The sequence below is a fragment of the Lacerta agilis genome, chromosome 1 (assembly GCF_009819535.1).
Source record: "Lacerta agilis isolate rLacAgi1 chromosome 1, rLacAgi1.pri, whole genome shotgun sequence".
Lineage (NCBI taxonomy): Eukaryota > Metazoa > Chordata > Lepidosauria > Squamata > Lacertidae > Lacerta > Lacerta agilis.
Window position 1 is genome coordinate 92040739 of NC_046312.1, and position 14847 is coordinate 92055585.

Below are 14847 nucleotides of genomic sequence, written 5' to 3' on the forward strand. Positions count from 1 at the left end.
AACAGAGTATTTACTTTGATCTGGTCAAATGAATTAATGAAAGGAAATGACACACATTCAAATTTTGTGTGTGTGTTCAGGCGCATGAGACGGAAATGAGTTTAATTTATCGTAGTTGGGTGTTTGGTTTGGGGCGTTTTGTCCTTTTCCAAACGGGAGGCAGGGAAGAGGCATCTCCCTCCCTTCTCCCTAAAATATGGCCTCATGCGCCATAAAGCAGATCTTTTCTCGGTTAAAAGCCACCTCATAACACTATATGTAGCCATGTATATGCAAGCAGTTCAGAGTTATTACAAATCTCAGATAGGGAACTATTCACTTGATCTTTGCCTCAATCCTATTAGGACCCCCCTGGAGTTCTGAATGGATACCAGACTGTCACAGCACTGTTGCTGTGACTACCTAGTCTTTATAGAACAAGAACAAGAAGTGATAGTGATTGACAGACCTTCCTTGCCCTACTATGTAACACAAAGGGAAACAAAATGAAGAGGAAGTGAGGCTCTTATTATAGGTTTGATGCTTCTTAACCTTACAGAACCTTACACCCGGTAAATGTCACCATCTGAACGCAAAGCTTCCAAAGGCTAGAGTAATGTCAACTGGGGAGGGGGGGTGGAGAGTGAGAGTGAGAGAAGGAAGGAATCACCCAAGCCAGAAACAGATTATTAGCATTTACTTAGAACTGATTGGAATGCCGAAATGCTGACTTGTATATGACTGAGCAAGAGTGAGAAAAAGACGCTAAGGTTAAAAAAACAAAAAACCCACCTATTTTGCCTCACACATGAGGATTCCTGCTGAAGTTAGGAGCGCTGATCTTTGGGTAAGATGAGCAGGGTTTGGCCCCTGGTGTAAATGAATGAAAGGCTAGCAAAAAGGGGGATTGTATGCGGCCCTATTTGCCCTGCATGAGAAAGGGAAGGAATTTGATAAATCCCACCATATGGTGCCATACTGTATCTTGATGGCTATAAATAATAGCCTTTCTGTTTCAGATTTGCTTTTGTTTTTCTTGGTAGCAGTGACAGATTTCTAGCAGTGGTGGTTACGAGAAGCACAAAATGTAGTTTGTTGGCTTTTCTCTCTGTTTTTGGTGCAACATCTAAAGACACGCGGGCTGAAGTAAATAGGATGGGGAACTCTGTATTCTCTGAGCAGTAAGAATTTGGAAATCTAGATTTGAAAGAGAGAGAGAGAGAGAGAGAGAGAGAGAGAGAGAGAGAGAGAGAGACCAGTAGTTTTGCCGTTGTTTGAATTAATTTGAATTAATCTTGCTTACGAAAGATTGAGAGAAAATGGCTTTAGGATACTGAATTACTGATCTCAAAAGAAGCAACAAATTTCATGTGGCATTATCGTAAATGCTGGTTTGATGCAATGAATGACTCCAAACCATGGGAGACAGCTATTTTTCCCTAAGCTGACCCATCAGCTTAGAAGATGGGTAAAATTTTGCTTCTTTTTCACTTTAAATGTTTACTTTGTGTTGTACAGAGGGGCAGAAACTTCACAACTCCTCTTAAAAATAAACTTTCAAGTTGAAATTCTTATGCAGTCATTTACTTACTTTCCAGCACCGAGTTTAAAAAAAATGTTTGATCAAATACTCGTACGGAATCCAATATGCCAGGGTGTTGGTGTGAGGAATATTCTGGGTGTTACCTCAAAAAAAAATGTAAAAAAAAGTTACAGTAAGAAATAGTTGCTATGCAATGACCGTATCTAAAGGGAATCTTTAAGGTAAAAAATGGGATAAGACAGTGAGATCTTACTATACTTGTAGGAGATCAGCAGTTGATTTAAGAGGTGTTGGGAGTGCTTACAAAAGCCATTTTTAGACAAATGGCTTTTTGAAATAAGAATTAACTGCAGTTTTTCGTTACTGCAGTTTTCTTCTTTTGCAATTCTCGGCCAAAAGTCAGAATAATAGGCTAAATACACATCCAGAATGATGCAAATTAGTAATACATTAATAACTTGAAGGAAATGTGCTTCTTTTCAACAAGCGAATGCCCTCCCCCTGTAAGGGCAATTTCAGAACTGGAATAGAACTGTCTCCACAACTATTTAGATAACTTACGTAAGATTTTTGCGTTTAACTTCCTCTTTCTGCTCTCTACTCTCACTGCCCCTCCTCAAGTACATTATGAAATAAAATACCCAATGCATGTTATTCAACCACCAAAAATGAACCCGGTGGTTCTTAACCATAATATATTTTAATAGGCTATCTCTGCATCCTTTCCATATCATTCTTTATAAACTTAATATAATGTGATGCTTTTATGAGCTTAGAAACAAAAGAGCTTATGTACTCTCTTCAGATCCTGTTACAATTGTCTTACAATAAAACACAAACCATAGGAGAAAAGTGTTCATGAAATGTATAAGACAAGCTGTGTTGGATAAAAGAAGAAAAACAAAAAATAGAGCCTGATAAAATGTACTGTTAGTATTAACTATTTGACAAATTGTTATAGAATGTTCTTTCCTCAGCAATGAAAGGCACACAGACCTTGCAACCTTATTAAAACCACAAGCCAGAAATTTAAAGTACTAATTGTTCATTAACATTTCATTCATATTTACTGCAGTTTATAAACTTTTTGGCAATGGAGGCATTGTCTTTAATCAGTGTGTTTTGGACTCCAGATGTATCTCCCTCATCATTAAATATAAAAAGATAAACTAGGCCCTCTGTGAACAAGTTTTAAAAGAGAACAAAAATGCTTAAGAGGGTTTTTGTTTGTTTCCTTTGAAAACAATTCAAGGTAATTTGAGGTAATTCTACAATACTTCTTGCTAGAACTGATTAACTTAGTTTAGATAAAATTTAAATAACAAGGAAACTTTTTATTTCCCAAAAAAATAAAAATAAGTAGGTTTCTTACATTTGAAAGCTCTGTATTTCTTTGTCAGATTTTTGATAGGAATGTATATGTGTGTATGAATTTACAAAATGGTTTCTTCTTATTTCAAACAATTCGCAGGAACCAATATAATTGCTTGATCACAAATCTAAAATATATGGTTCTTTCCATTTTGTCCTCATTTACCTCATACCTTTTATTTTGGGCATTTTACTTTTCTATTGTGTGCCATTTCAGTTCCCCAGGATATATAGTTAGCAGAAATTTCCCTATTCTGACTATGTACATCTTTTTAAAGCATTTGTTTCAAAGAACAAAAGTATTGATATAATGTAGTAAAAGAAAAACTAAGTTAGTTAATATTCCGCCAGTTCAGTGCTAATAATAAACCTCTTCCTGTCTTCAAAACATAATAATAAGATAATAGCTCTTTAAAAGATTGTTATTACACTTCGGAATTCTTCTCTTGCATTCAAGCAACATCATTAAAACTGTAACATTTCCACTCCGTTTAGCTATCTTATCTCTCACTGTTTGTTCTCAGGGAATTTGCTCTGTTCTGTGGGGTTATGGAAACTATGAAGGTTAAAACTTGCCATGTCTGGTGTCTGCCACCACCACCCACCCAATTTTCAGGCCTAGAGAAGCTTATTGGAAAGCCGAAAGCAAGCAGGTTCTACTTTTGAAATGAGTAGTGACTTTGCACCACCTTCTGGCACAATGAGATACTACTACAGCTGATTTTTCATCATGGAGCTGTGTTGTTACAGTCTTAAGTAAAAAACAGTAAGATAAATTTTTTTAGAGATGTAAGGCCGATGTTATACTCCCAGGATGTTTTTGAATGTCAGTTGCTGGGAAACACAAATGGGGAGTGTTGCTTTCAGGTCCTGCTTCCAGGCTTCATCCAGTTAACCACTGTGAGAACAGGATGCTGGACTAAATGGTCCACGGGCCTGAGCCAGCAGGACTCCCCTTATAGTCTTTTCAGTGTGGTGTAGTGGTTAAGGGTGGTAGACTCGTAATCTGGTGAACTGGGTTTGATTCCCTGCTCCTCCACATGCAGCTGCTGGGTGACCTTGGGCTAGTCACACTTCTCTGAAGTCTCTTAGCCACACTCACCTCGCAGAGTGTTTGTTGCCGGGGAGGAAGGGAAAGGAGAATGTTAGCCGCTTTGAGACTCCTTTGGGTAGTGATAAAGCGGGATATCAAATCCAAACTCCTCCTCCTCCTCCTCCTCCTCCTCCTCCTCCTCCTCCTCCTCTTCTTCTTCTTCTTCTTATTCTTATTCTTCTTCTCCTCCTCCTCCTCCTCCTCCTAGCGGTCATGCCTATTAGAGAAAACAGCCCCCCAAAATTATCCGCCATATTTGAAGGCAGTGAAATTGAGAGTACCCTTTTGCCAAATATTCCCTGAAGGGAGAATAAATTCTCTAGATTTGGGAAGTGGGCACAAGTTATATTTGCAACAATAATCATAGCAACTTACAACAATAAGGTGCAGCTAAGAACTGCATGCTAGTTTTCCGCTTGTGTGGAGGGTTCCCCCCCCCAGTGTAGGCAGCAGTTAAAGACAGCATCATCTCCCTGAAATTTGAAGTCATACAATCCATTCTACAGCTTCCCGACACCTCTTCCACGACCTCATTCTGCTACATGTGTGGAAGACGCCTCCATTGAAACAGAGCTGAATGCATTGGCTTTCCTATTTTCCCTTGCCTCCATTTTCCTATGCCCTTTTCTTTCCCCCTCTCAGGCTGAATTTTGAAGTGTAAGCTTCCTAGGGCAGATCTGGGGAACCTCAGGCCTCGGAGCCAGATGCAACCTTCCAGGTGCTTCTATCTGACCCTTGGGACTCTCCCCAGGACACACCCCTTACTGGCCCTCCTTTGCACCCTACTTAAGTGTTTTCACTGGAATGTGCCCTTCAGGTCTGTTAATGCTTCTTGCTTTGCTTAATGGAACATGAGCAAGGGTGCCTGTGTGTGTAAACTAACCTACTTCAGAAAGGTAAAAATTCCCATCTGTCTCTCTGTCCATGTTTGCCTATGCCCTGCCCATCAATGGCATGTGGCCCCTTCAGCCTAAAAAAGATTCCCCATCCCTGCTCTGGGAAAAAGGCCTGTCCCATTGTTACTTTGCAGAATTAAAACACCATGCACATTAATGTTGAGATACACACACACACATGCAACATTACTAGCAATGAACACAAGCACAATAAACTTTGCAAGAGCGGATTTGATGGTTCAAAATAGAGTTCAGCTCCACTCCAGACTCATTCCCAGAAGTTAGAGAACCAAAAGCAAAAAAAGTTTTTTAGAAGCATACTAGAACTTGCAAATGTAGGTCAACAGAAGATCTTACATAGAACCTTAAAATGTGGCAGTGAGATGTTATTGTTTTGTTTGGGCTTTAACACACTTCGAGGAGGCAACTCTGATTTGCCTGATTTTATTCACCACGAGTCAGGGAGAAGAGGGCCACTTCACGGGAGACTGCCACCATGTGGCAGTGGCCGACCTGGGAGTCTCAAATTTCAGTGGTGCCTCTCTTTTCAGGAAACAGATACCGGTACCCTTTCTGTCACTGTTGCCACACGACTCCGCTGTTCACCGACTGGTAGGGAATCAAATTCATGTGTACAAGATATTAAGATTAACTACATCTAGAACTCTGTACCTGTCTGTTCCAAGGTGTGGGGAGCTGGATTTGGTTGCTCAGTGGTGTAAGAAATGCACTTCGCACATGGTCAGAGCTACTATTACTGTTTTGCAAGCTTCAGAAACTGACCGTCGCTCTACAAACAGGTACTGCCCTTGGGCCTGATCCAGAAACTCCAGCTGGTGCAAAATACTATAGCGAGACTGTTGGTGGGGACAGACTTCCATCAGCACTTAATTCTGGTGCTTAAAGGTTTGCACTGGCTGCCCATATGCTACCTGGCCAGGTTCAAGGTTCCTGTGTTGATGTACTGTACAAGACCCTAAACAGCTTGGGTCCAGGATGCCTTAAGGACCGCCTGATACCTTATAGCGCTGCCCAATCCCTGAGGTCTTTGCGAGAGTTGCTGTTAATGAACTGGCTGTCATTTAAAGTTTTTATGATGTTATGGTTAATCTTAACTGATTAATTTAAGCTGTACCCTTCGGTACCCATCCTGCATCTCTACCAAACATGGTATAGAAACTGTCATATTAAGCAGTGTATTTAAACAAACAACGCTTAAGCCAATTCCCAGTGAAGCTTAGCACAAACGAAGGCCTGATCAGGGGCATCTTTTAATGTTATTCTTAACTGTAAATATTGACAATCACAATAACAGCAACACAATGATAACAAGAACAATAAAAGCACTATTTCAGTTCTAGAATGGCAAGTAGCCTTCCTTTCATTCTGCAAAAAGCATCTAGCTTCCACACCCTTTATTTCTCAAATTGTGATTTGAAAATTCAGGACAAGGTGCTCTTGTATGAATTCATAAACTGAAGGCGAGAGGGGGAGGGGAAATGGAGCAGGGGGGAAATGTTGGCTCAAATTAACTTTTGATTTGAGTTATTGAGCCTGAAGTGCTTTCAGTGGTGTTATCAGGGCAGAGGTCCACTCAGCAGCCCAAACATAGCAGGCCTGGATCACCATGTTTTGAAGTATAACATTAATTATTATTATAGTTCTTATTAATTCAATTTATATTGATTTCTATAATACACAGCAACATCTAAACAGCATTCCCCCCCCCCCATGACGAGTACAGAATCTAAAAATACATAACTGATGACTTTTCATGATCAGGAATGTCATTTCAGGTTTCTGCAAAGTGAGGACAAAAAGATATCCATAAGGGTCAAGAGTTAGAATAAGACACTGTGTGGTATGGTGGCTAAAGCTTTAGATAATATTTTCAAGTTATCGGTCCCTTTTCTTTTTTCTTTTTCTTTTTCTTTTGCCATGACGTTCACTGCATGACCTTCAGCCAATGCTTTACCTCAGCCTATCCTTTTGAGGTTGTTGTGAGGGCAATAAGTAACCATTGACCATTTAGAATGCCATGTTTAAGAATGCCAACGCAACTTACTTTGAGGATTAAAAAAAGGATCATTTCCACTTCATTGGAGTTTTTGAAGGGTCAGATTCACATGTGAATTTAAAAATATCCCATTGCTTCCCATGGGATTAAACTTCAGAAAGGAAGTGCACTCATTGTGGCAACTCTTATCTTTTCGCAGTATTTCACAATTACTAGCTTGTCCCTCCAGACTTTGTGTTTTGTTGTAGGTTTATTCTGCACCATGTTCTTGACACAACACAGTGAATTAGTGGTGGAATTAATCTGCTTTAGGTTGTTATGCAATGCTTCCCCAGTGCTACCATGTTTGTTTGTTTGCTTGCTTCTGTACGGAGGGGCAGTTACACAGCAAAAGCACTTATGGCCCTAGTGGTACAACAAACCAGAACATTTGTGGTATAAAAAGTATAGAAAGTTACAGGATTTCAGGAGGAAGTTAGAGGGTATGCACTGACTGGAAGTGAAGCAGTGTGATTACCCCAAAACCTTTGCAGGTGCAATAATAATAATAATAATAATAATAATAATAATAATAATAATAATAATAATACTGTTCCTATTTAATCAGGCTTTTGGTTGGCCTTTTAAAATGTGTTGGGGGAGTTTTGGGGTTGTTTTTGTTATCTATTTTGTGGGTTTATATTCTGATTTCATCCTGTGAACTGCCCTGAGACCTGCGGGTATAGGGTGTTATAATAAATAACAACAATAACTTTAGAGGGAACTCGTAGGAACCCAGTTCCGGCACCTCTCAGGTAGGTGCCATTGCCAGTCTAAGAGAATGAGGGAAGTGTTCGTGGTGAATTCTGGTACCTCTTTTTCTAGAAAAATAGTACTGTTGAGGACATGGCATTATGAATGCTCAATCAAAAGGAATTCAGGTGGGGCTCAGAGATATAGTTGTTCTTGAATAATAAGCACTTATTGCCCTAGTGGTACAACTTAGTCACAATTCTGCCCTGCTATGTGAAAGAAAAGAAACTTGATGCACTGAGAGGAGACATAAGGAGCAGTAGACATTAGTATCCAAATGGATGGCAGGACTGGATCTTTGGTTTTTGTATGGATGTAGAATACTTTTCATTTCCCCTTTGGGGGGAAATGAAATGAAACTACAAAGATTTTCAGTGTTATGGTGGTTCAAATCCAGCTCTCCTGGCTCACACATGCAAAGAAGCTCCTGAATTGGATGCATGTGTGAGCAGGAATGGATCCAGCAGTCCTGATAGGGATTGTTCTCCAGCAGAAGAGAGAACAAATCTTGGGGTGGTTCATAATCTATTTGGCTTTGTTCAGCTAACGCTTTAAAACAAAAACAAGAAACTGCAGCTGGAAGACCCAGGAAACAAATGCTTCTCTTTCTGAGGTTCATAAAACACTCATTACCCACAATTAATCATAATGACACATTGTATTCAGGGCTTTAGCTGGGATCTGGCTAGCAGTGCAAAGACTTGGCTCTCTGTAGCTTGCAATTCTTCACACATTATGTTTCTAAGGATGCAAAACTGATTTATCAATACACCACCCCCTGTCTTTATGCTCTGTTTTTGATAGTGTTTGTTTTTCCACTGGGCAACTGACGCTGCGTTCCGTACTAGGATGGTCATTAGTACTACAGCACCTTTGCTAAAAACAGAATTATACACTAAAAGCCTAGATGCCATTATAAGTGTAAAAGTATAGCTGCTATGCATGCTTATTCAGTCTAAATCCCAGTGACTTCTATGGGAATTACTCCCAGGTGAGTGGTTATAGTATTGCAGTCTTAATTACTTGATGAGAGAGAGGCTAAAGCAGTTGTTGCTTTATGCTTTTTGGTATAGCTCCATGGCTTAAGGGCCACAGTAGGTGACATGATTGCATTTACTATGTGTTCTTGTTTTAAAGAAATAGCAACTGAGGGTGACATGCACATAGAAAGTTGCTTATTATGTAAGTAACAGGGACTTGACCTGAGATTTCTACATACAAAATATGGACTCTCTCACTGAGCTGCAGTCCTTCCACAATTCCTGTTGGATTGGGACTGCAGCATGCGGAAAATGGGTTTAAACGTTTTCTTTTTCTCCTTCCCCAATGTCAGTCTCTCAACCACAATGAACTCCTTGGTTAATGGTTTTCAGGGCCTGAAACATTACAAATAAATAACGATTGAGTAATTCATTACACAAAATACATAACTTCCAACACAACCTGGCCGAAATCCGGGACATCATTTTCCAGGTCCAAAATCACATAACACATGCGAGATTGTGGACCTGGAAAAAATGCTTTTGTCCAGGATGAAATCTTGGCCCAAAATCATGCAAGAGAAAGGTGCCCTAAAATGGCTGTTGTACATGGGGGAAAGAAATGGGATGTCCTTGTTTTCATGGGGCAGTTGATGGGTATGAAAACATTCTGAAATACCTAACGAAACCAAGCTGACATATTTGAATTTTACCATTGGCTTCATTGGAACTGAATGAAGTCACATGATTCATAATATCCAGTCACTCGATGGCAGGAGCTCAGCATACCTAAGAAGCTGAAACCACCCTGTGCTCCACCACAACCTCTAGCAGCAACAGAAAGATAGGAAGCTACCTTATACTGAGTCAGACCATTGGTCCATGATCTATCTCAGTGTCGTTTACACTAGCAGATAGTGGCTCTCCAGGATTTCAGGAAAGAGTCTACCTGGAGATGCCAGGGATTGAACTTGGGCTCTTGGGCACGTCAGGCAGATGCCCTACCAGTGAGCTGTCACCTTTCTCTAAAGTAGAAGATCTGGACACAAAGAGGCGTTCTCATGATTTTGGACTTATGCTCCCATGGAGTCTCAATGAACACCAACCCATTGCAACTTCCGGAAACTGTATGTGGTATTGCTGGTGTTTGGAAATCAAGGGTTAGGAAGGATAATAACCCTGTTACCTACCCTGAACCCTAAGGGAAAGAGCCCTTACATGTCCAATTAAATAAATGAATTTGCAGCCATCCCACAATGAAAGCCATTTTTATAGTATTATTTCTAGTTGGAGCTAGTTATGTAAAATCTCATAAACATTGCAATTTTCATAAATCTTACTCCTTCAGCCTGCAGTAAGGACCTCTTCCACTGCGGCTGGCTTCATATTGCTTGCATAGGCACATACACAGATCAGTGGGGGTAAGTTATAATCACACAGAGTTATGGTAGGATTATGGCTAGACGCAAGTGAATGCAATTCTAAAGCTGCTTCATCCAGATTAGTCCCACTATAGTAGCTGGAGCTACTCTAGAACTAATTGTTTACACTAATCCCATGCTAAAAGGGAAATGGCTATGCTTTAGCATTTAAGCATACCCAGTGAGAACCAAGTTTCTTAAAATCCATGCGTTAATAAAACCATATTGCTTTCTACCTACCCAGCCATATTAAACATTATATTGTGTCAACATTGTTAGCCTTCTATTTTTAGGTACGCATAGGAAAAGAGGATGTGTTGTATCTCCCTAAGTATTTCTGCTCAGTGTACTTGAGATGTTCTTGTTGGACCTTGCAGAGAGCTATTCCTAAAGCTGAAATAATTTCCCCTATATATGTTGTGACACAAGGAAATAATAAAATCCAAACAAAACAACCACCATACTAATAGCTGAAATACTGAATTACATAAGCAACTATCTTACTTTTAAAAGACATCTGAAGGCAGCCCTGTTTAGGGAAGTTTTTAATGTTTAATGCTGTATTATGTTTTTAATATTCAGTTGGGAGCTGCCCAGAGTGGCTGGGGAAACCTAGCCAGATGGGCAGGGTATAAATAAATTGTTGTTGTTGTTGTTGTTGTTAACAGTATTCAAGAAGCGAATAATAAGAGAGAATTTTAACTTTGGCTCCTACCTAATTCATATTTTCCAAAACAGGATGGGAACCAAAATGCTGAAATCCTTCAAAATTCACACTTCTCTGAATTTTGCAATACAGTACTGCCACTAAATAATATGGAAGTGCATTACATTAGGGAAAAACCCCTTTCAAAATCAATTTTCCTGATTTAAAAAAAAATCCTGTGCAGAAAAATTCACAGGGATCATATTGTAGCTGCAGGGTTTTTTTTCCCATCGGGGCAAATAACACCTTTAGGAGAGGTGGTGGCAAAGGAAGGAAGAGACAGGAGCTGAAATTTGATACCCACCCTCCCTTTCAAAATGCTGGACTTTGTGCTCGCACTTGTATTGAACTCTGGTTTAAAAGATGAGGAAATGCTCACTGTCTTGAAGCTGGAACTGCTTGATCGGAAATTACAAGTCTTGGGTGGGATTTTAAAGAAAATGGACTTAACTTCCACAGAGGAGGCTTTTCAAAAGTTTTACACAATGGAATCGAACCTTGGCAAAGAGCTGGGAGGGGTGCTTGAAGGATGGTTTGAAATGGCTGGGCAACTCCGGGAAAAGGAACCGATTCCTGGGGGTGGCAGCCCCGGAACGGGAAAATTTATAATATCCAGACCCCGAGGTGGGAGCTCGGGGGCAAGGGACATGGAATTAAGATTTCTAAAAGAAGAAGAAGTATGGTACAAAGAAACGGAGGAGCCCAAAATAGAAGTGATGGACACCCTGAAGCCTGATGCAAGGTCTGTTGTGAATGCTGCCTGGATCTGTGGACATTTAGAAGAAGAGAATTGGAGATCCGGTTCTGGTGAAAGACAGAGAAAGACAATGGACAGAGGGGGAGTGGGTTGAAGTATTAAATGTATATTCCAAATGGTCTGTCATGGTATCTGAAATCGGAGAGTGAAGTCTGTTAATTATAAGTTTATTTTAAACAAGTAGGGAGATATTGAATTTTAAGTTAAAAGCAGCATGATAAAGGATAGAAGAAATAAGTTTAGTCTTTATAAGAATATTTGGTTAAGATTTTTGTTATAATAGAAAGATCAAGATAATTGTGTTATCTTTAATTAAAGTTAAAGTTTTTTTATATATATAGAGAAAAGATGTTAGGAAAGTAGTATATCGATTTAAAACCGAAGGTGAAAAGGCGGGGGAAGTCAAAAGTCAAGATTCAGAACTAGAATTTTTTTTTTTTTGTAAGGTATACAAACAAGAAGAAGAATCCTGGCATTATGTGTATTTGTATTTGTTTTTGTATTTGTAGGTGTGGGTTTGGGTTTGTGTTATATTATGAAAACGCCAATAAACTCTGTTAAAAAAAAAAAGTGTGTGAGTAAAGGATTGACTTTGGATCCCAGTTCTGCAGTCCTCACACAGTTTCAATCCCATACACCCTACTGCAGCTGCTATTAATTTTATATTCTAGTCACAGATCTTTCACATCCAACTGTAACCTCAAGAACGGTCTCTAGCAAGTGTTGTCAACATGGTACCCTCCCGATGCTCTTGACTACATTTCCCATGAGTCCCAGTGTTCCACAGACAGAGGTAATGTGCATAAGACATGCTGCCCTCCTCTACAGACATCCATAGTTAACAGGTGGGTGCTGAGGCAGAGAAAGCCATACAGCCTCAGCAACGTGGTCAGCAGTGCTTTGCCTATGACCCTTCAGTAGTGTGAAGCCCTTTCCCATCCCGTAATGTGGTGTTATCCAGATGTTTGGTGTGATAGCTCTCGGCATTCCTGACCATTGGCCATGATGGCTGGAGCTAACGGGAGTTCTAGTCCATCTGGAAGGCAGCAGGTTAGGTAAGGCTGCATTATAGAGAGCCAGTGTGGTGTAGTGGTTAAGAGTGGTAGACTCGTAATCTGGGGAACCAGGTTCGTGTCTCCACTCCTCCACATGCAGCTGCTGGGTGACCTTGGGCTAGTCACACTTCTTTGAAGTCTCTCAGCCCCACTCACCTACCTCACAGAGTGTTTGTTGTGGGAGAGGAAGGGAAAAGAGAATGTTAGTTGCTTTGAGACTCCTTCGGGTAGTGAAAAGCGGGATATCAAATCCAAACTACACCTCCTCCTCCTCCTCCTCCTTATATGCATAAAGGTTGGGATCAATTTTCACCATTTTCATTATAACCAATTTATCCATGCCTGGGTTCTAATGGCTGAAGTATAAAGGACAAACTTGAACATCTGTTATTTGAATTTACTACATGCCCACCCCCAAAACCAGAAACATTAAAATAAGATGTGCAAACTAAAGCTAAAACCCATGTAATTAATATTTGGTCGGGGAGACTAATTGATAATGATTTGTATACTTTCATATCATGTTTTATTGAACCTTACATGTGTTGTTCAGTTAATGCATGATTTATGGGATGTTTACTACCTGATGCTGCAGCACAGAATTAAGAAATTGTATTGTACAGTTACTTGCTCTTGGGCATTTAAACTCTGAAGTTAAAGGACATTGGGTTTTTTTTTTAAGAAACTAAATACCCTTTTATCAGTCTTCCAGGACTCTGAAATGCTCTCACTTTGAAGTACAAGCCATATATGCAGAGGACTGACATATATTTTATCAAAACTATATCTGCAAATATATATGTCATTTATACTGGCATCCCATCTAACACTGCAAACCAATAAAGTGAGCCTATAGCTATATTTGGTTGTTAGTGCCACATCTCTCTCTGTACTGTACCATGTGATCCCAATAAATACAAACAAGCACCATTTTACCCAACCAAAGTGGCTGTCCTGGTATATAAGAGGAACATTAGCAGCTCTCTTCCTTTGCATGGGTTTGATCAGGCATAGGCAAGCTTGGCCCTCCGGATGCTTTGGGACTACAATTCCCATCATCCCTGACCACTGGTCCTGTTAGCTAGGGATCATGGGAGTTGTTGTCCCAAAACATCTGGAGGGCCGAGTTTGCCTATGCCTGGGTTTGACTCTAAGTAAAACAGTGCTTTGCTGTGTCCAGGTTTTATGTCAAATACTAATGTCCTTTCAGAAGAGAAATTGAATTGATCACTGAATTCATTACAGGCTCTTCCTAAATTGTGCTGGGTTTGTCCCAGGAAGCCTATCCTGTGACTTCCAGATGTTCTTGGATTCCATCTCCTATCAGCCTGGTCAGCTTTGACAGCAATGTGTAGCAATGTGTAGCCATCTGAAAGGCTACCTCTGATATATACTGTCCACCCAGCACCACATAACTTCTAATCATGAGCTGTCTCTTTCCATAAATTAACTACATTTAAAATTAAAAATTAAAAAAGTGGATTGGTGGATCCTCCAGAGCAGCTTCTGCCACATCCACGAGATGTTTCTCTGAGATGTTTCTCTGGCTTTTTTTGTTTCCACAATCAACACCGTGTGTGCTGATGCAGGCACTAAGGCACGGTTCTGGAAAATCTATGTTATATTGTAGGACGTGATATCGTTATCACTGCCCAGGGAACTTTTGTTGAATGATAGTTTAATTAGCTGCGGCGGCTATTATCATCAATATCATCAGTGAACATAATTCAGATGGGTCCTTGTAGCCAGTGCTATAAGACATGCTAATAGAAATCCAGATGAACGCTGAATGTGCATTTCACATTGATGGACAAGCTAATCCCGACAACAGAGATCAATTAAACAAATTGAAACATAGGAGGTCATTTTGGGTTCGGCTTGAGTCTAGAACCATGGCTTGCCCAGCAGATTTTACTGCTGATGTAAAGGACAATATGATGCCCCACAGGAGTCACCACCACATACCTGGTATCCTGGTCTACTGGGCCGGGGTAGGGGGAGGCGTTAAAGTTGGTGCAGTTGTGTTCTCTAGTGTGTCAGTGTCACTCTCCAGAATCTTCCACCTGAAGTGGCTGCTTCACTGTGGTCAATGATAGGGTCGCTGCTGCCGCAAAGAAGCAGGCAAAGCTGCAAATTTATTTGGCGCGGTCTGCAAACTCTTCCATTTTGGAAGCTCTTTCAAATTTGGAAGCTCTCTCAATACAATCCCTCCCAGTTCCGCCGAGGGTTTCTACACG